The sequence below is a fragment of the Zootermopsis nevadensis genome, unplaced genomic scaffold (assembly GCF_977971745.1).
Source record: "Zootermopsis nevadensis isolate Lab colony 2312 unplaced genomic scaffold, Znev_1.0 Znev_ptg000001l, whole genome shotgun sequence".
NCBI lineage: Eukaryota > Metazoa > Arthropoda > Insecta > Blattodea > Termopsidae > Zootermopsis > Zootermopsis nevadensis.
The window spans coordinates 9,962,927-9,984,090 of NW_028259133.1; the positions used below are offsets into that span (position 1 = coordinate 9,962,927).

The 21,164-nt window shown below is 36.9% G+C and overlaps 1 long non-coding RNA gene across 5 annotated transcripts in view; it reads right to left on the reverse strand.

The window, feature by feature from the left end:
- Window positions 1-630: 630 nt before the first annotated feature.
- The window catches only part of LOC110829915 (uncharacterized), a 588,956-nt gene continuing 568,422 nt past the window's right edge, over window positions 631-21,164 (reverse strand). For all 5 annotated transcript variants that reach the window (XR_015533600.1, XR_015533601.1, XR_015533605.1 and 2 more), the window contains exon 5: window positions 631-974. This is a non-coding gene — a long non-coding RNA (uncharacterized LOC110829915). The remainder of the gene's footprint in view (window positions 975-21,164) is intronic.

A 21,164-nucleotide genomic window follows, 5' to 3' on the forward strand; every position in this document is an offset into this window, starting at 1 on the left:
CTAATATTCTCCCCCAAAATCCTGTTTCCAAACATCCATATTCTGTAGCCTATGTGTTCTTTCCTTCCATGTGAGAGAGACTATGTGTACCCATATAAACAACAGGTATTTTTTTCAGTTATGCATATTATTAATATTTTAATCTTGGGTTTCTTTTATGTGACATGTGATCAAAATGGTTTCGAAATGAGCAGTAGCAAGAATTCCACGAACTTAATAATTCATTAAGTTTTTGTGAATTTAATTTTCATTTGCTACCATCATTATTTTAACTCCGTCTCATTTTCAATCGATTAATTTTCTATTAATATTACAATGACTGTCTCCTGCATTCTAGTACCGAGACATGAACTGAGCTTATAGGCCTTCCTAGTCTCAGTTTACTTCTAGACGAGCCTACTTACTTGCACCAATTACGTACTTAAAGAGTGTGTTTTTCTTTATAGTAAATATTTAACATTTAACTGCTCGTTCATATAGTTTTCTGGAAAAACAAATAAAATGCATAATGTTTATGCATTTCGTCACCAAAGCAACGTGAATTTAAATATAAGTGAAATCTCACCATCCATGTAACGCCAGCGTTAAGAATATATCTTCATGGCCTGGTGTTTAAGTACAAGGTACAACTTTACCTTCATATTGGTTATATTATATTTTGTGATGTTTAAACTTGAATTAACAAGACGCCGATATATTGAAACCAGAATTCATTCCGAAGAAAAAACTAACTGGTGATGCATTTGTAACCGTTTTCCCTTTACTCCGTCTGCTTCTTAGATGACAAGCTGCTCGGTAGGTGGAGTCGTGTGCGTTGACTGATGAAACAAAATGTCACGACGGGTTATAATTAAGACTGAGAGAACTCAATCAACAACCTTAAAAGCTTTTAAAAATAAAGGGACTCACAGGCTGTAACTTTCTCAGTAGTATCGTGGGTTTATTATACAACATTCTAAACTTGAAGACGCCATCTGAAAAAGAAACAGAAAGGCGAGATAATTGTTTAAATATTTCCTTTTAAAAAAGGGGAAAATGGTGGTCCCATGAAGCTGCAATAAACTGAGTGCATAACATTGTTCTCTGTTATAATAAATAATTTATAATATTTACAAATATTTTAAAAGTAAATTTGACGTCTGGAAGTATAGAATTGTATTACGTTCTGTAATTAGTCATGCAATTCTTAGTTCCTTTTCACTTGCTGCTATTAAACTTTATATGAAAAGTTGACATCAGTACGAACTCTGACTTATACACATAATAATAAACTATAGACACATTGATCACACAGCCAACTCAGCCATCAACCTTAAAATCTAATTGAAAAGTAAACATTCTTCTGTCTTTAACCGCTATCCCATGTTGGCTTAAATCGTTTTCCCCGATCTCATAACTTCCAGAGAATAAACCCCGTACCCATTTGAATGTACACTGGGCTTCAGAACATTTCTAAACATAGACCATAAAAGCATATTTGTAACGCCCCTGCTGGGAGCAGAAGCCTAGTCATTCTCTTCTTATCAAGTCTTATCGCTACTAAGGTCACCATGACCCAAAAACTGTAGTATTTGATCACTAATAAACATTGCCCAATATTGCAGTAAAAGAACTGAAAATGTATTCATATTTTTAATTTGTCACTCTGTCATTAAAAAGTATGAAGGAGAGGTGTTATGGTTTTACGGGTTCTTAATTTTGGTAGCCTACTAGGTGGGCGTGTTACCAGCGGGAACAGACACCGACTTAGGGATTGGACAGGAGGCTAGGATGATCCCAGAGTCGACCTTGACACGGTGGGAATGGCAAAGACCCCTAGCTAGAAGTCGAAGCCATTTGTTCAAGACGTAGTTACCAGTATACTCATATATCTCAACCCATAATATAAATTTTCTATTTAAAACTGTACCAATGTCATATGTTTTAAAAAATCGTTTAATACGAGATTTAAATTTGATTAAAACATAATTTGTCAGGAAACACTTTAGAAAAAAATCTTGTAATTAAATTATCATCTGGAAGAGATTGTAATTAAATAGCTAGAATCAGGAAAATCAGTGTGAGGCTGTTGACATGATCGTTGCTAGATATGCAGTATATATGGTTGCCTAGGTAATTAAACTTTGTCTCTACTGACAGTTGCTCGTGCGATCCTTGATGAGTCTCCTGCCGCAGCCCGTCCAGACGTCATGATGGATCATCTCAATCTTGATTGAAGAAGTTATTAGCTTCTCGTTACGCTCTCTTCCCTCGCAACATTTGTCTCCTTCATCCATCTACCCTCTCGTCATTTTCGTAACAGTCACGCTTTTCCTCACAGTAATATCACAATATTTCATCTTTTATAAAATACTTATCTGCTCCCACAACCTACAAATTCGAAATAATTTTTATTTAACCTTACATGTAAAATAATAATAATAATAATAATAATTTTCCTCTTGCGATTATATATACTCTAATTGCGACAGTGACTAATTCAAGGAAATACTCGACATAGAAACTGAACGTTTCGTTAAGAATGATCTATTATTTTATTTTTAATATCATAAATATAACCCAAATACATTTGAAATTTAAAATTGAGTACAAAATTTAAACACACTCAGGACTCTCTGCAAAAGACTGAAGATGGTAACATACTTAAGTTACCCGATATTATAATTATCTTAGACACCTTTGCAACCCTGCGGCGCAGCTATTAAAATCGTCCGTTCGTTCGTCAGTATGTGCGTAAATAAAAACTCGAGAACGGTTAAACGGATTTTCATGAAAATGTATATTGGTGAATTTTAATTGTTGTTAAGCTCAAGCAAATATAACGTATATTTTACATGAATACATAACTTTACGTGCTTTTTGCGATAGGAAATGATTAGGTTGGGAAGACCCCTGCTATTCACTAAGGTCAAAGTTCAGTAAAGACAAATTCACCAAAATTGATATGCTACGCTTACATTTTGTAACTTGTGTATTTGATAAAAATGCTGATTTTTCTTGTGTTCTTAACAGAATTGTACACAACTTTCAGCATCAAGAACGAAAATGCAATACCAGGACATCAATATTTTATAAAGAATTGTGTGTTTCTGTAGAAACATTTCCCATATTAAAATTTTAAAAAAATGATAAAAGATTATTTGTAAATTCAATATTATATTTACAGTCCCCTTTCGGTAAAGGACTCTGTAAATGGTAATGTGATAAACTCTGCAGGAATGAAACTACACCGACTTGATTTAAGAAACTTAAAGAAGTCTATTACACAATGTCTATTACCGACGTGTAAGACTCCCAAGTCACTGAACTACATCTCTAAATTACCTCTTCTTTCTTTTACTTCATTTAGATGCTAGAATATGAGCACAAGATCAAACTGCTCTAACCAACAACATGATAGAAGAACCCGAAGGATCAACGTCTCTAATGCAAGGACCTGCCTGTGGACGCGTTCCTGAACCGGATCTTCCCGCCAATCTCTTCACAGCTTATGTCCTTCGTGAAATTTTTCGTTCTCACCGTGGTGATGATGTCGAAGTCAGTGTTCTTACTTGTGACTACGTGTGGATTTGTTTATAGATACCAGAGTTTAGGATAAATTTCAAACGCTTACTGCTCAAAGCCATGGAAAACAAATGGCAAAATTATTGTTCTTTATATCATATTTTTGAAAGCACAATGGCGACAAAAGCTCAATAACAACAGGTGTTTCGAAAATGTGTTCTTCACCTAATTTAACTCTGAATATCATTTCTAGTTGAAACAATGTCTATTGATTTAATGCACCGATTTTATTACCGATTTTTATTTCGTAACGTGTTTATATAAATTATTTAATTTTTCTTATATTTACTTCCAGCCAAATTTATTTATTGGGCTATAGGATAAGGTCAACAAAATTTTACATTCATTTATGACAATTCTCGATTTTCTGTTTCCATCGTCTTAGAGACAGAAGATGAGTGAACGTTTTAAGACAACCAATAGCCACTCTTATTTCCACGCTTCTTAGATTAAGTAAATTATATAGAATTCTAATTTGACATACAGTTTTGTGCATTTATAATAAATGGCTGATGTTTAGTAAATACAAGCTTCTAAAATGGAGCGTGTGCAGTTCGTCGTGTATGAGGGAAGTATTGGAACGTCCATAGACACGCATTAAAATAGACTGACAGCACGTGAAGAATAAATTTATTTTATATATCCAGACGTTGAAACAACTACACAGGTTGTGTTGTATAATAAATAACGTAGGACCAGAGTTGATACCAGTCACTTGTTTTTTAGTCGAGTCAAGTTCAAAGACTCGAGTTTCTTACTTTAGATTACAGAACCAAGAAACAAAACTCTGACAGAAAATGGTATACATTTATATTTTCAAGTCGTGATTCTCCATGCGAAGTTTAAGAAGTAAGAAGAAATATGACTTGTGGAGAATGAGACGACGCAGAGGTTTGTGGCCTTCGTGAAGAGAGCTAGAAGATACAGCAGACACTGTTTAAGGCAGTGTTGAAATTCCAGTAGATGAGAGATCCTTATAGAAACATAAGTGCAATAATACAGATTTCCTGAAGGTCATGAGAAATGAGAGAAATCGGTGCATAACATGGAAAGGATCCGAGTAGTAATAGCGAGTATGGAACAAGGTAAAAATGTGATGGAATCATAGACCTATATGCTGACAAGTATGCATTTGTTAATGACAGATTTCTACTCCATATTTAGCAGGGTTGAATGTGGAGGGAAAAATTTAGACTCAATAAACCCAACAAACCAAGAATGTGCTAAGTTTTACAATACTTTAGCTTAAAACAAAATTAAACGTATACAATTTCTTGTTTTTGTTGCCTTATTTTTCTCAAAGACGTTTCGATAATCAGTACAGGACCACTTCATTGCTATTGTTAATAATAAAAAACATTCTCAGATAGTTCCTTTTAACATAAGGACATTCCCTGACTATGGGCTACTCGGGGCTAGGGGAAATTTTGTGATACGTCGTACTTCTGCCACTAGCTAAAATGATTGCGAATTATTAGTTATTAGGATCTTCAGCAGAGTGGTCGTGGCTTAAAGAATGCATCTCACAAAAATTATAATTTCTGTTTCTTAAAATACTCCAGATTTAACTTGTAGGACTAACGATGAGAGCATGTATTAGGGCATGGCACATATTCGGAGGTCGTACTGGGACTATCTAGTCCAGAAGACAATCGCGCTAACTATTGGTGTGGAACGTAAACATCATTTATATTTTTATTTTATGACACAAACGTTTGTTGAGCGTCGGTTGACGACTCGACATTAAGAAGACAACCATTTATGTAACACGATCCCTGACAATTGTCTGACACATAAAATGTAGGTATTACCTCCCATGTAAGTACCATATAAAATTTAATATCTTTCATTAAGACACGAAGTACATAATTACAGCAATGTGACCCCCTTTCTTTCACCAAATTTCTAAAATGCTTGCGTTAAGTGTAATAATGGGCCATTAAAGTCAGAAACAACTAACAAATGAGGAAGAAAATACTTTTCTGAAAAATCTCTGTAAGATAGAAACAACACTAATTCAAGAATAGTAGCAAGTCTTAGCACCATTAAATAGAACAAGTATGCCAAAAAATTCAAATAATCTCGATATATGCGGAAAATACCGACATTTTAGTGATCTCAGAAAACATTTTCTTTAAACTTAAACAATCGGTAATAAGAACATAATGCCTTCAAGGCCCGCAACATTTTAAATGACAGATTTCTATTATAATTACAACATAAATTGTACACTACGCCGAACCAAATTTAACATCTTCAACAAGCAACTTATAAATAGACCTATTTGTTGTAAGGCTCTTCGTATGCTCAGAGACTATTAGCTATGCAATAAGGAATCTATTCCACGCAGTTATGCTTTCCGTATATAAACTATTAATTGGGTATCGGTCAAAGAAATTTATGAAGGGAAATTAATTAGCTAATAATGATAAAGACAAAAAACCAAGGATAGCCGTCATCTCTTTTATTGCGCAGTCTAATCTGGTATACGTTTTAGCCTCATCACCCTGATGAAGGCAGCAGCAAATACCTTTGAAACATAGTAAACGTCTACCAGATTACAAGGCGCACCAACCTAATAAGGCAGCCATTTTATACTCGCGGCCGTGAGAACACTAAATCTCAACGATAATAACAATTACAACTCAAATAATGAAGGTCAAAAAATAATCTCTTCGATCAGGAAAATATTGAAATCACTAGAAGTACAAGAATATGGGACAATCGCTAGAAATACGCCTTTAGGCCTATATTCGGACTGTCCAGTACATCTCAAAACGAACTGATTTCGGTAGCAAGCCGTAGCCTACCTCAGGGAAGTGTTATAGAAATGATTCACCCGTGTTAATTCCTGAGAAATCCAAATCGTCCCTAGAAAATATCAGCGGTACAGGTTGGAAACTGAACAAACAGCAGCAAGTGGCTCGTATTTTAAACGCAGAGTGAACAGGGGTACGTGTGTGAGTCCGGCATTTCGGCGTGGTGGGGTGACGGCACAGCACCTAAACTGCTCGTAAACGTCAGAGAGTAGAGCAATATCATCATTTCACTAGAGCCTAGCAGTGGTTGTGGGATGCTGTAGAGAATCTAACAGCAGAAGGCAAGGGATTGCTTTAAAAAGCTGTAGGACGGCGCGGTTTGCCAACAGTGGAAGGGCGTTGTAATGGCTTGTTTAGATCCCAGTCTGCTCGTGAGCCCACAGAAACAGGCGCAAGGCTTTTACTGCTGTATATTGAGCTCAGATAACATTACTGAACGACCTACCTGTTGGAGCTACTAGAATGAGACGGAAAATCTCGATAAAACCAACACACATACCCACACACAGATAAAACACCACGTTCAGCACATATGTGATTATACGGTACCAATTATCGTGATTACTCTGTAGCACAACACCTGGAAGTGAAATGCAATGTTGTGTAAACATAGGATTTAATAACAGCATAAATGATGTTTCATTTTTGAACGCTTATGAACACTGAGATACCTACAAAAGTAGGACGTTACAAAAAACTGAATCCGCTTCTGTCATCGGGAATCGGGGGTCGGAGTGTAGAATGAAGACTGATATTCCGTTGGATCCCTTAGTACGTATGACCTAGCCTCGGCGTGCAAAATGTTCAAAGTACATCCATATCTCGACGTACGAACGTAATTCTTCCCATGAAAACTGTTCGTAAGGTGAAATTCATAATTATAAAATAAAATTAACGTTAATTTCAATGTAAAAATTCTTACTGGTTTCCGACTCACATAAAAAATTACGCAGTATTTTACCATATATGAGAATATTATATCATCATAAGAATGTATTACTCTTTTGGATAGTTATTAACTTTTTAATCCCGTAAAGCACTACTAAGGCGTTAAAACAAATATTTAAACAGTACAGCAGTCACTGTAGTTAGTCAGAATTTACGTACACAAAGAATAAGCTATAGTCTTTATTAAAAACTTAATTAGCGTAGGTATAATAATCATAAATAACTAATGATAAGAAATGAATTGGTTTTTGTTGTAAGAAAAATAATATTCGTAAAATTGAAAGATATATTTAAATTGATATAGTACATTGCAGCAGTTTACCAACGTTTCAGAGGCCTTTGCTACGTAAATCATTAGGGCAATGAGTGCTGATGATGAAAGAAGCAAGTACCTCTGAAACGTCTGTAACCTTCTACCACAATGCAAGGCGCTACAACCCAGAAGATAGCCATCTTCATACACGCCGTCATGAGAACCTGAAATCCTAAATATTTATGTTTATTTATCTTAAAAGATATTTTGCAGACTTAGATTTCGAAAAAATCTTATTCTATGCGAAGTAAGAATTGGAACTAAATGTGTCCTTGTTTATTTTAAGATTCTTTATCAAAACGTAAATGAATAACATCGCCCTGATGACGGAGGCAGTATGACCTCAGAAACGTTGGTAAACATCTACCAGACTACACAGCGCAACAACCTAGAAGACAGGAATCTTCAAAAATCAGGGAACTTATCAAGCCCCCCGGAACTCCAGATTACTATTACAACGATGAATGCCTAATGTAATACAATTGAATTAATGAAATAGACTTAATGTTAAACATCTTCAGAGAATCATCTGTAATTTCATCTTCCGCCTCAACACGCTTCGTTTTATTATGATGATTTAATATAGCGAGATGACAAATGAAATACAACGTTAAAGAAAGCTTACTTTAAAATATTTGATTATCATTAAAGTGAACAATTAGGGTTATTTGTCTGAGGTCAGGTTCGTACCAATGAAGAGCATTCTCATAGGTGCATTACGGTTCAATGTAGCACAACAGTCATGCCCCGTATGACTGCAGAAATGCCCTTCATACTGGTTAACTCACAGCATGGAAACTTGTACCTCATTATATGAAGTGCGTCTGATTCCAATGGGAATAGACTCGACATCACCCACCACAACCATCGGAGAAATTACTGTGCACATGTATTGTTGACCTGAGGACACCGTGACACCACGTGGGAAGGGGTTTACACAAGTGTAGAATGGTTTAATTTAAGTTTACAAGTTCCTTTTTATGTTCTGTTTCATTTCATTTTTCTGTCATTTATCTCCAATAAAGGAAAGACTGTGCATCCAAACGCTACCAAGTAGGATCTATGCATGTGTTACCTAGGAGGAATTTGTGGTTCGTCCGTCATCCGACGTGAATATTAGGAACACAGTTAACTAGACACTCGCTTCATATCTTCAGTGTTTAAAAATCAAGAACAGTTAAGTTTGAGGAATATCTGTTACCATGCAGTTCACAATATTTTAACTTTTCGTCTACTATCTAAATAACCGTAAAGATTAGAATATATTATTGGCGAGGCATGTAGCACACATGTGGGAGATGGGAAACGTGCGCAAATATTTGGTTAGAAAAGCACAAAGGAAGAGACCTACTCGTAAATGGGAGGACTATACTCCAATGGATCTTACAAAAGTCGGGTGTGAACTGGATTTATTTGGCTGAGGAGAGAGACCGTTGGCCATCTCTTGTAACTTAGATACTTAGACGACACGTTCTTCAAGTGCCTCGAGCATCTGCGGGTCCCAACTTTCGTTTTCTTTGAACTATAGACAGTTGGTAGGACTCCTTGAACGAGTGATCAGCCAGTCGCAAGGCCTCTAACTGTACACAGGACAGCACAAGACAGAAAAACGCGGACAAACATCCATGGCTTGAGTGGGATTCGAACCCACGGTCCCACCATTTTCGAACCGCTTCTGGGGCCAACACGGTCTCCTGTTCAATTGGTATCGCTATCTCTTTTCTACAGAAAAAAACGGCCGAAGCGTGAAACTGGCCGTTCACCTCAACTATTATAGAGGTTAAGGATGCGCTGAGCAGTACCTCAACTGCCCCATCGCTCGATGGCGTTGTACTTATTAGATCGAGGAGAAACTTACGCACGTCAGGAGGCTTCCTGAGAAAGAGAAGCATTTCTAACACAAAGTCAGTTTCGTTACATAGAACTACAGAAACGAACACAAGACGAAACAGTTCTTTCTCCCTTCACATTTTTTACTGTAGTTTGGAAGGGGGGCGGGTGGAGTTGGAAGCCTATCGCATGACAGATGAGGAAGCTGCCAAGGGTAGGGGGAAACGGAAGCATCATCCATCTTAGTTGCAATGCATCATGGGATGTGGATGGTTGAGGGTAAAAGCAAGCGGCAGAGAAAAGGACGGAGTGTAAAAAGTGACGGAAGTCTGATCTTATCCGGGATTCCTTTCCAACATCCGACCATAGTGTTTCTTCTTTTGCTATATCCATCCACCCTCGTTTCGCTTTTTTATTCTCCCTTATCTCATCTTAGCTTCTTCCCCATTTCTTTACGTTTATTATGTTCTATTGTGTTCTTTTATTTATTCCGTTTTCTGGTCTGTTTCACTTTTCCTTTTATCCATCTCTTCCCAATATCCTTCTTTCATTACGACCTCTCATTTAACTTCGCTTTAGGTGGAACTTCTAAAAGAATATATTACAGAGGAAACATCCTATGTGCATTTCTGTCTATACTGTTTCCTTAAATCTCTTAAGAGTTTAAACGAAGTGACACGACGTCCATTTAATCACAATATTACACTCTGAAGTTCTTAAGCTTCGGAATGACAATTTATTAAACACGAGACGCAGAAAAAAATTTATAATCGCTTCTTCTTGCATTTGCATAAACACAACAAAGGAACGAAATACAAGACCGTCAAAAGTTGTCCGAAAGTTGAAGGCCTGTAAGAGTACGTGTTGCTGAACAATATTTAAATATTTATTTTCTTTACACAAGAAAACATCATATCTTCGTTAAAAGATCATTCAGATAACACTGTTCGTGAAGGAACCCGGCTGTTATTTTGAGAAACACAAGAAACGCAGTAATACGGTCTGGCTGACGTTTAAAGCAGCTGCCCTATAAAAAATTCTTCTAACCACTAAGGTAATTTTACGAATATAGACTTTGAAATAAATAAGTTACTGAAGTAAAGAGAAGAGATATCGAGAGGGAACGCTTCAAGAACACAACAAAATCAAATGTTATATACGAATAGAACTCATATTTTATTAAGTTTAAATAACTACAAGGCCACTGTATAACAAAATCTTTTATACTGCTGCGAACTGTTGTTGAAGCCCTATTTGATCGGTAAATAACAAACATTAATCCAGAATGCTTCAACTATCACATGTAATATCTGGATTGTTCCAGCTGTTTTTTTCTTTCACTTGGGCGAAAATTTAAAACAGCGATTATAAAAGCAGCGTACAGTCCTATCCTATCATCGCAACCTCCCTGAACCTGATGAATAAAAATTAATATTATAAAAGACACTTTTAAAAGCTGTCACCGTAACGGAATATCGTTTCATAAACGGACATGGATGTATACGTACGTACACTTAAAACTCGTAGCCAGGGGCAGCTTGGCCGCCTCACTCCATTGAAATAGTTCCCGGTACGTAATAGTTGAAATCATAACGGACCTCAGAGGTCTCAGAGAGGCAGTGGCAAAGAGAAAATTTACGTTGAAATGTCGAGTGCATTAAACGAAATTGTCGAGCGCTTCATGTGCCTCGTGACCCCGAATTTATACGGTTTAGTCTTTATTTGTATGATTCTTACCCAGCGTTCCGCATCGAAATTAACATAGGCTATTAATAGCGAACAGTCTAGTTTCAGACATATGAATTATTACATATGAAGTATATTTATCATTAGAAGTATCGTCTGGTTCCTGGTTTTTGGAGGTGGTTCCTAAATTTATAGGAATTTTGTGCAGACCTACACATGATATATGAAGCCTTGGAGTTTCAATTTCATTTTTAAATAACAAATAGTAACAATAAAGATATGTTAACGCAATTGTAAGAAGTAATAAAGCGTTTGACAAAAGCAATTCATGGTAGAATATAAAAAAAGTAATTAACAAATCCGTAATTTGTTTGGTTAAGACATAGCTCTCCTGTGTGCGAATTGTGGCGTACAGTAATATCGTAAACGCGTGTGGTTGTCTTAAAGACCTCATCTGACCCTCGACGATTTAGTTCTGTCTCCTATTTGGTAGCTGCTTTAAAGAAACAAAGGAATGGAGTAAGATGCATTTAAAAGAAGAAAAACAAAGTGTGCGCCTGAATAAAATATTAACCTTAACAATGTGATGACCTTCTATTCCGCTACGTTTTCTGCAAAACCATTCAGAGGACTTCGTGTTCGCTATTTCTTCTGTCATTCCCCTTCCATGCTGACAGTCTGTCACTCCTACTTCTAAAAAGTTGTTTTTGTGTCTCTTTACTTTCATTCTTTTCGGGTGTCGCAAAGGGAGTTGGGGGCTTGGAAGGGGGTCTGGGAAGGGACGAATGGAAGTTAACAAATGGCTGCCTTCTTTTGTTGGAATGAAGAGGAAACCGAAAAAATAAACTGGCGAAGGATAGAAAGATGGACGAAACACAGAAACAAAATAGGAGTGAGGTCATTTGGCAGGACCTCCACCATAGAAAGAAAATTCATGGCGACAAAAGTGTGTATTGGGCAACTGAACTGCTTCTACCTGAGAATCGTGTCACGTGAATCAAGGGGGGCAATGAACTACAGTGGCATCCAGGATTTTCGAAATTCGGAAACAGTAATCGAATTCACACGAAAAATGCTAAGACGTGGTGTTAATATTCAAATATATATAAATTCACACGCATACACACACACTCACCAGTAAATTTAATGATTCAGACTAATAAACAAAAGTACACATGGTTAAATCTAACTCCATGGTACAGAGTTAATAAATTCCGCACTTCTTAAAGAAACTCCAAAGTTCCTAAACATATTAGAAACGGGTCATAATTTGATTTTATACTGAGCCAATTAAATCCAGTCAACACACTCACATCCTATATATACTTAAACATCCATTTCGGTATGAACCTAAGGTGTTCTCATCGCGTGTATGCTACGTCCCATCCACCTCATTTTGCTTGATTTAATGGCCTTGAAATTTCTAGGAGAGTTCCTCCATACTCTTTCTGCTTCCTGTCGCAATGTACGGCATTTCGTTCTCAAACACCCTAAGCCATCTAGTTAGTTAGTTAGTTAGTTAGTATCTAGAACGGTCGGATGGTAGCAGAGCGCTGGGCACGTTTTCCCAACTCTGAACCGGTAACCAAGTGTTTCTAGGGCAATCTGAGTCACTGTTGTCATCGCTTTGTACCTCACAGTGGGTTTACTACGAGCTGTAACAAACTTTCATTGCTTTAAACATTTTTGGGCATTATCTATCGTCTTTTCCCCAAATCCGACGTTGCGTAATAATGGCTCTAGTTCCTTCATCACGTAGCAGTGATCTGAGATGTTGGGAGAGATGGAGTTGTTGTTGATCATTGGTTTCTTTTCTCACTGCTAACAACTTCCTTCGTCACGTTAACGCACTATATCCCTATCAGTTACTCAATCACGTTCATTTCGAGAACAGAGTACCTGAAAAGTGAAGGTCAGCGGAAGACAGACAATGTGGCTTACCAGAGGGAAAAGAGATTTTCCCAGAGCAGGGGTGGAAGTTGAATGTTCACACATAGTTCACGTATTCTCCAGGGTTTTAGATCCGTTGACCGCTTTGTATGTATGCATGCATGTACTCGTATGTGGAGATAGATGTGCGTATAAATGCAGGTAAGCATATAATCACATTCACGTGTGCCTACATGTATGCATGTGCGCAGGCTTACATAAATATTGATAGTGTTCAAATTTATGTAGGTCTGTAGCACATGGGCCATTGCCTACATACATAGGATCAATTACGTACAAATATTTTTATATAGAATCAATTCATGTTTCGTAAATCACGATAGGAATTCTGAAGTCACAGACTACAGTGACGAGGAGAATAGTTTCATATTAATAACAAATCATAATGAAATGGAAATAAAGTTGCTTTGATGTTGCTGTTGGAAACATGACAATATAAGTAATGACACAGGTGTCATAAACCTGTATTAAAACAGATGATTTTCTTATATTTATGGTAATATTGTTTAGAATTCCTCACAGAAATCATTGCTACATGAATGCCAGGTACACAATTCCGTATTTGTTTGATGCAGTTTTAATTATAAATTAGAGATTTTAATTCTGGCTCAAATTCTGTGATATTCGAAAAAGTATACGGTCTTCTTTAGTCTTAAAAATGTGTAGGCGACGTAAGTGTAGAACATGGCGTTCGAATTAGGAGGAAAAGGAAAGCGGTGTTCATGCTCCAATGCAGTGGCTACTCCAGTCATTATCTGTCGAGTCTCCCCAGCAAGAAACACCCTCTTCCTCTCTTTGCTTTTTTCCCCACCCTTCCTCTTTGGTTAACCCACACAGAATTGATGCCGGAAGGGCAGTACTAGAGGGGAGCGCTACGAACAATAAAAGAAGAAGAAGAAGAAACAGGAACTGGATTTTGCGCAACTTTTTTGCGCAACTTTTTTGGACAATTTCTCGTATATATCTGTTAGGCACAATGCCAAATGTCTATAGCTTAAGTATCAGTTTGACGTCCAGATTCTCCTTAAAATAAACTGTATCCTACTGTAATAATAATATTTCTTGCACCTCGTACCATACATGATCAATAAGTGAGTTTTGAAAATACGGATTAAGGTTTTCTGGCTTGTTATGCCTTATGACCCTGTTGATCGAGGCACCGCTGAAACGTCTGTAAACTTCGACCAGAATACAGGCCGCAACAACCCAGAATACAGCCATTTTCTAATTCTAGCACGATTATAAGTAGTCCGTTGACATTCAACGGTAAATAATTTCTTTCGTAACTTTATCCGTCACGCCTCTATCTGCTTTCCACATCTCATAATCATTTCTAATTTGGTTCATTTGTCCGTCCGATCATAATTCTCCTCCCCGTTTCTTCCTGTCCATCATTTTCGTATTTTTATCTCCTTCCCTGAAAAATACCATGACTGAAGGCCCGCGCCACGTATTCCGTTACTTCAAAATTTTAGTTCCCATTTAAACGGAAATGAAAGACAGCGCCACAACATGAAAACGTTTTACATAATACAGATTATAAGATAAATATAAGGCGCAAAACAGAGTTTAGTATTATTTCCATTCTTCTACTTGCCAATATCACTGATTTCTTTACTTAATTAGGTTTATTGATTAGGTTATTTATTAATGATGTACTAACTTGCAGAGTTTATTCAGCATCAGGAGAGTTTTCAAGTTCTCACGTCAATAAGAATAAAGATGGCTGTCTTCTGGGAAATGGAACCATGAAATGTGGTAGTGGCCAGAATTTTAGTGTCCTGTTTATGGAGCATAAAGCACCCTTTGAAATGCCGGTTAATAATAAACGCAAACTATATCGCCCCAGAAGACAATCATCTTCAAATTCACCGAAAATGAGACAGTTTAATGATTATGAAAGACAAAAAAGGCCTTTACTGCCTGAGATTCAAATCGGCACGTTACCCTAGTATTTCTGTTGACGGTCAAACTGCACTGTAAGTGTATAAACCCATGCAAATTGCAACAGTAGTCTCTTTGCAATGCTTGTAAGGTCCGTAATTCCAAACCATGGCTATTACTCCGCTATACCATCAAATTACATTTAGGCAGCTATCGATATTATTCAGGACACGTTAATATCGACTCTATGTAACTCGATAGGTGTTGCTGCAGCGGTATGTCGTAAATTACCAGCCATCAGCATACATATTTATTCTAGCGGCCGGAGGTTTAAGATAACAGAGAAATGGTTTCGCGCACCAGCGATGTGAGAGAACCCCCTGTAACATTGCCGACTTTGCAATGCGCGCCCATGTGTGACACTGAGAGACGGCGATCTGCCAAATGTGTTCCTAGCATGCCTAATACCAACACGCTCTATTTCACTTTACGTACCTAACCCAGGGATTAGTAATGGTCTCCTGTGACGTGTGACAATCGATTGACCAATTGATCTTATGTAAATTAAACTTCTGCATGTCTATGCAGGAACTTACTGAAAACTACGTATTTGTACAAAACTGAGTATGTTCAGGTTTATTCTAACTTATAGCTTTTTCATGGTCTAACTTGCCACGCTTTTATAATTGCACGTATTACTATTTTTAGTTAAAGAAAGACAGTGCATTTTTGATCCAATATATAGATTGTGTTTAGTTTTTTTGGTATCTGATAACCCAGTAATATACAATAAATAAGCAGTTTAGCTTCTAAAGCAAGGAAGGCTGTGTCCTTCCGTTGCGTATTTAATGACGCTGAATACCATTATTATTCGTACGCTACATTTATTTGTCCATGTAAATTAAACCCAATTTTACTCACAGACCTCCTTATTTATTACAGAAATGGGTAGTTTTAGATACGTGATTTTGGCAATCCTAATAGGCAAAAATTAAAATTACCACCTTTTAAAAAAAATTAAATATAGCTTATAATGTGTTTTATTCTACTAATACTATAGAGTTGAGGTGTTCAGGAAAATATTTGTAGTTAAATAGAAGTCAGAGAATAACATTTGTAATGTATAAATAGTAACTGTAAATGGAGGGAATTTTATAGTTGTTATAATAAAATAAGTGCATCTAGAGAAGCGTTCCATTGGAAGTGGTCATTTTAAAGCTGTGGACCGCAAAAGTTTGGCTTTATGTGGGCACAGTGCTCAGTATAAATAACTCAGCTCAACGAATTATTGATTAATTCATGTATTTTTGTCATTATGATAGGATGGATCACAATGCCGTGTACAATCTACGCGTGCCTTAGCTTGTCGATCCTTGACGGGACTTGGGTTAAACTGTACAGGAGCGCAAATCAAAATTGTTATTTTAATACATGTGAGATCTGAGGTTTTCCCGAATCGTGATAGTTTTATTGTGATTACGGTCATTACCCCGTGTTGTCTTTCATGGACCACAAGCGCCCACTTAAAAATGGCTGCAGTCCAAACGCGGTCAACTATCCTTGTACTAAGAAGTTATGGCCAAGCTTACTTCCGAGAATCTTGTTACCACGGACGTAGAATTTTCTTATCTTTCCGTCTCCCCTCCTTTCTAAGAACCACAAAATTTAAATTATGAAAACTGGTCCCTCGCTCTAAGCGAAGGACAAAGAATTAGATTGTTTCAGAATAGGATGCACACTTCCCGAAACAACACAAAGATAATAAAATTAAAAGGATATGCTGGGTAGGACCTGTAGCACGTATAGATAGGTGCATTAGAAAAAAAAATACAATATTAGTTGGTAAATCTAAAAGGATGAGAATACGCAGAGTTGTAAAAAATAAAACTCAGCTGACTCTTGATAAGGTCCAGTGGTGGAGTCTTGTAAACATAATAATGAACCACCTGGATACGGGAAAGTCAGGGAATTATTTGACCAGCTGAATGACTATAATATTTTTGAAGTTACTGTAGTCCATGCTGGATCCCATAATACAGGTTGTGCGATTTAAAACGCAACCACAAAAAAATATCATATACTACAATAAAAAAATTAAATCAGTACTTCCATCTCCCGATCTCCACCATGACATTCGTGTCAGTGTCATCCCAGTTGCTAGGCCGTTCTTCACGCCAGTTGCGTAGAAAATGTGCAGTTGGTGTATTTTCGAGCAGAACGTGTGTTTATTCCCGAACATCTTTCGCTGTTGATTATGAAGCGTTTATTAAGCATGTCCGCTAAGGAAATACCGAATAAAACAACAATAAACAGACTGGCAACAAAATTTCGATAAACGCCTGTCTTCGAGGTGATGGACATTTTCAGCATTCCCTGTAAAGCTATTTTTAAGTACTTCCTAATAATTAAAAACTTAAGAGAAACTCGTCTTGTTACACTGATGTCACGAAAGCTTACAGATACTTCCGTCCTATGGGTTGAGTTGTAATTGGAACTCTCTGTACACTATGAATCTACGTACTATCAACATGTCACACACTTGTCATGATAATCATAAGGTGTGAAAATATGCATTATAAAGCAATGTTTATAAAAATACATAAGAAGCAGCTGTACTATGAATGTGAGGCGGTTGGCACAAGCTACATGTCAGTAGCGCCACTAACACCCCGAATGAAAACTTAGCCCATATCATTAATTAACCCTGCAGCAGCAAAGCTGCCATGTCCGTCTATCCGTCCGTCCGTCGGTCGTAGGGCGTAGCTCTACCCGTCCACCCTCACTATCCAACGGGAAGGGTGAAGTAGTCCGGGGGAGGGGGTGTAACGGAAATTAAAAGTGATAACTCAAGCATTTTCAGCGCCCAAGCAGATAAGTTTCCGCTGCACACACCCAGACCTACTGCCGTCAGCAGGCTCATCCCACATCTCTTCTGTTGCACTTCATTAGTGAATTAACTTTATTTTGTATCCAAAACTTCTATTCGGTCCCAACGCAATACTATGGCGTAATGAAGCATTTGAAACGATTACGATTTCCGAACGCAATTAATTCGTCTACACGCACATACATACACATAACAAGTACACAAACACACATGCACACACATACTGCATCCATCTTCGGTCCTACAACAATTTTGTTATCTGGAAAAATAAATTATGGCTTGAATACTACCTATAATCTCCAAAGTTGCTTTATAAAATAATAAAGGAGGACAAGCAGTCTTATCATTAAATTACGAGCCATGAAGACACTTTGGGGCGTTTGGGTACAAGGACAGCTATTATTGGACAATTGATGGAGGTTAGTAGTCCACTTCACTTTATGGCCGCTTCACAGCCGAGGCCCATTAAGCAGGGAGCTAGAAGGCTGGGCTGTAGAACCTTCCGAACATGATAATAAAAATAAGTACCGGTGTTCTCATGTCCTACCTGGCTCTAATTTCTGACTTCCATCCCGTTATTCTTTATTGAACTTTCATAACTATTAGAACTAATGAAGAATGAAGATGGCTGTCTTCTGGGTTGTTGCGCCATGTAGTCTGATAGAAGTTTACCGACGCTTCAGAAGTGCTTGCTGCCTCCATCATCAGGGCGGATTATGGAGTCAACAATTATCTCTGAAACATCAGACAACTTCTTTATCAGTCTACTCGTCTCAACAACCCAGAAGAAAAAATATCTTCATGCCCGCCGCCCTGAGAACCTCGAGTCTCTCAATTACAAATTATTTTATAAAAAAAATAAGCAATGTTAATCACGTACCTACATGTTTTAAAGACAATTTCGATGTAAGTCGTTGGACCACAGTATGAGAATTACACAATACACGCCCTGTGTAATGTCTGTTCCGTCAGATTAAGCAGTAACAGACTACATTGTTTTCAGACGATAGCAATGAACTTTAGAGAGAGGCTGACCAGATGTAGGTCATCTACAAGTTAAGATTACTTCCTCAATTAAACAGTCGCTGCCTTCTAATGCCATTTCTTCATATCACTGCTTGCAATACACGCAAGAAAACCATATCTTACGGTATACTCCCTCTCGTTTATTCCACCCTTATCGTGGTACGGATGTCTGTGTGTGTTTAAAAACTTTTTATGCACCACTATCTGAACCACCCCCTCATTCGCGAAAAACTTTTCTCATCAGGGCATCATTAATATCGCGTTGTCACTTCTCGTCTCTTAAACACATAAACAATCTGAAGACAATACATGGCCACCGCCTTCCCTCTCATTCTATTCTTCCTTCCCAAGAATTAACGTTTCTACTTTATTCCTAAAGTTTTTTGAGGCAGACTTTTCTTGTTTAATTATACTCTTGTTCTGTTTCAAAATTCTGACGCCTAGAAAACACACACATGTTTATAAACCAACATACACATGTATATATATTTAATGTATCTCATAATGTAGTTATCGTCACATGATCTGCATTGTTGGAAACTGAAGTTTTATGAGTAAGATATATGACGTAATCTTTTATTAACAATTTAGAATTTTTAGAAAATTCATGTGTGAGTTTCGGTACGGATTATACCTACCTAGTCTTGTTTATTATCGTAATTAACAACCTAAACTTAGCACAAATTAATTTTCGAGGAATAGAAGACTTGGAAACATACAAATGTGCGAGTGGTAATTAGGAATCCTCAACACAACCACTTGTGCATTAACGTTGTGTCTGATTAAGGCTGAGAAGACTATAAGGAGAGATGGAATAGGCTTCCTTCACGATTATAAAATGAACTACATGTTTAACACAGACTGACTAAACAAAAGTTTTCTTGTTTTCTGCTTGTTGCTGGGATTTAAAATCGTAACTGATTTTGTTCTGTTTCTTCGTAAAAACTTTAAGGCATATTTAAGTGTGTAATTTTTATAAATCAGGGTTAAGTATTGTTTTAATTTATAGATTAAAGGAAAAAATATAAATTTGTTCTTGTTGTTTGTTTATACAATCCAGTAAAAAAATTTAGTTACCCTAAAAGATGTAGCTAAGAGAAAATATATCGGAAGCCTATTTTCATTCGACACAGTTTGTTAAAGAATATTCTTTTGCACGAAATGAGATTCCAGATTCCTTCTCACAAATAAAATGTGTGCTCTTCACGTCGCTTTGAAACACGTACAAGTCAAGAACTGAAAACGTATGTAAAGATGTGAAGTAGCTGATATCTTATGATGTTCATCCGGGAGATGACGGAGCAACGATAATGGCTAGAACGACTCGTTATTGGTAAGTAATTTTTGGTGTAATTTTGGCGGAAGACAAAGGAAAGTATCGCCAAAAGGTTTGTCCTCTCAGATAACCTTCACGGAATTTTGTAACAGACAAAACGTATGAGCCACCTTTTCTTGACAACTTGAAAGATTACACAAGGCTGTGATGGTCTGGAAGATAAGGATATCCTTCAGAAGTAAACAGAATTTAAGTGAAGAATATGATACGTAAAATATTCTGCTGGAATTCGGGACACTTGTGAAAACAATGTCTTTCTGGACAGTTACATATCTTCTTCTGTATGAACATAAACAAGGGGTAGGTATTACGTCCTCTTCCTTTAAAGTTCAAGATGTTACAGCTACATTTATTACATAAAATATGCGAAATTAAGTAATATAGTAAGTCGTATTTGTATAAGTTTGTAAATAAATCATACTCTTAAGTACACATACACAGCATGAAGACCTCGGTATTTCAGAATCGTACAGATCTATTTACTAAGTTTTAAAATAAAATAAGCCCACACATTCTTAACCTCTGCACTTGGTGAAGGAGACATCTCAACCAACATAAAATATGGGTTTAACATTCACAACTGTAAGAGAATCCAGTGACACCTTGCATTCAATTGTGTTATTTACGCTTTTTTTAACATAAGTCTAGTCGTCCTCTATTGTACATTTAAGTAACAAACATGCAATAAAATAATATTTTTCTCTTTAACAAATATAGTGTGATTAAATTTGGAGGAGGATGGTCCTGACATGCAGCATGCATGGTAATATGTAAATATTTTAGTTGAATGGAAAGTACCACATTTGAGACCTAGACATGAATGGAAATGTAATATTAAAGTGGATATTAAAAAAAATAGGTTTTGAGTTTGTAGAGTACATTCACGTGACTCAGGATAGAGTCAAGATGTAAGCTCTTGTG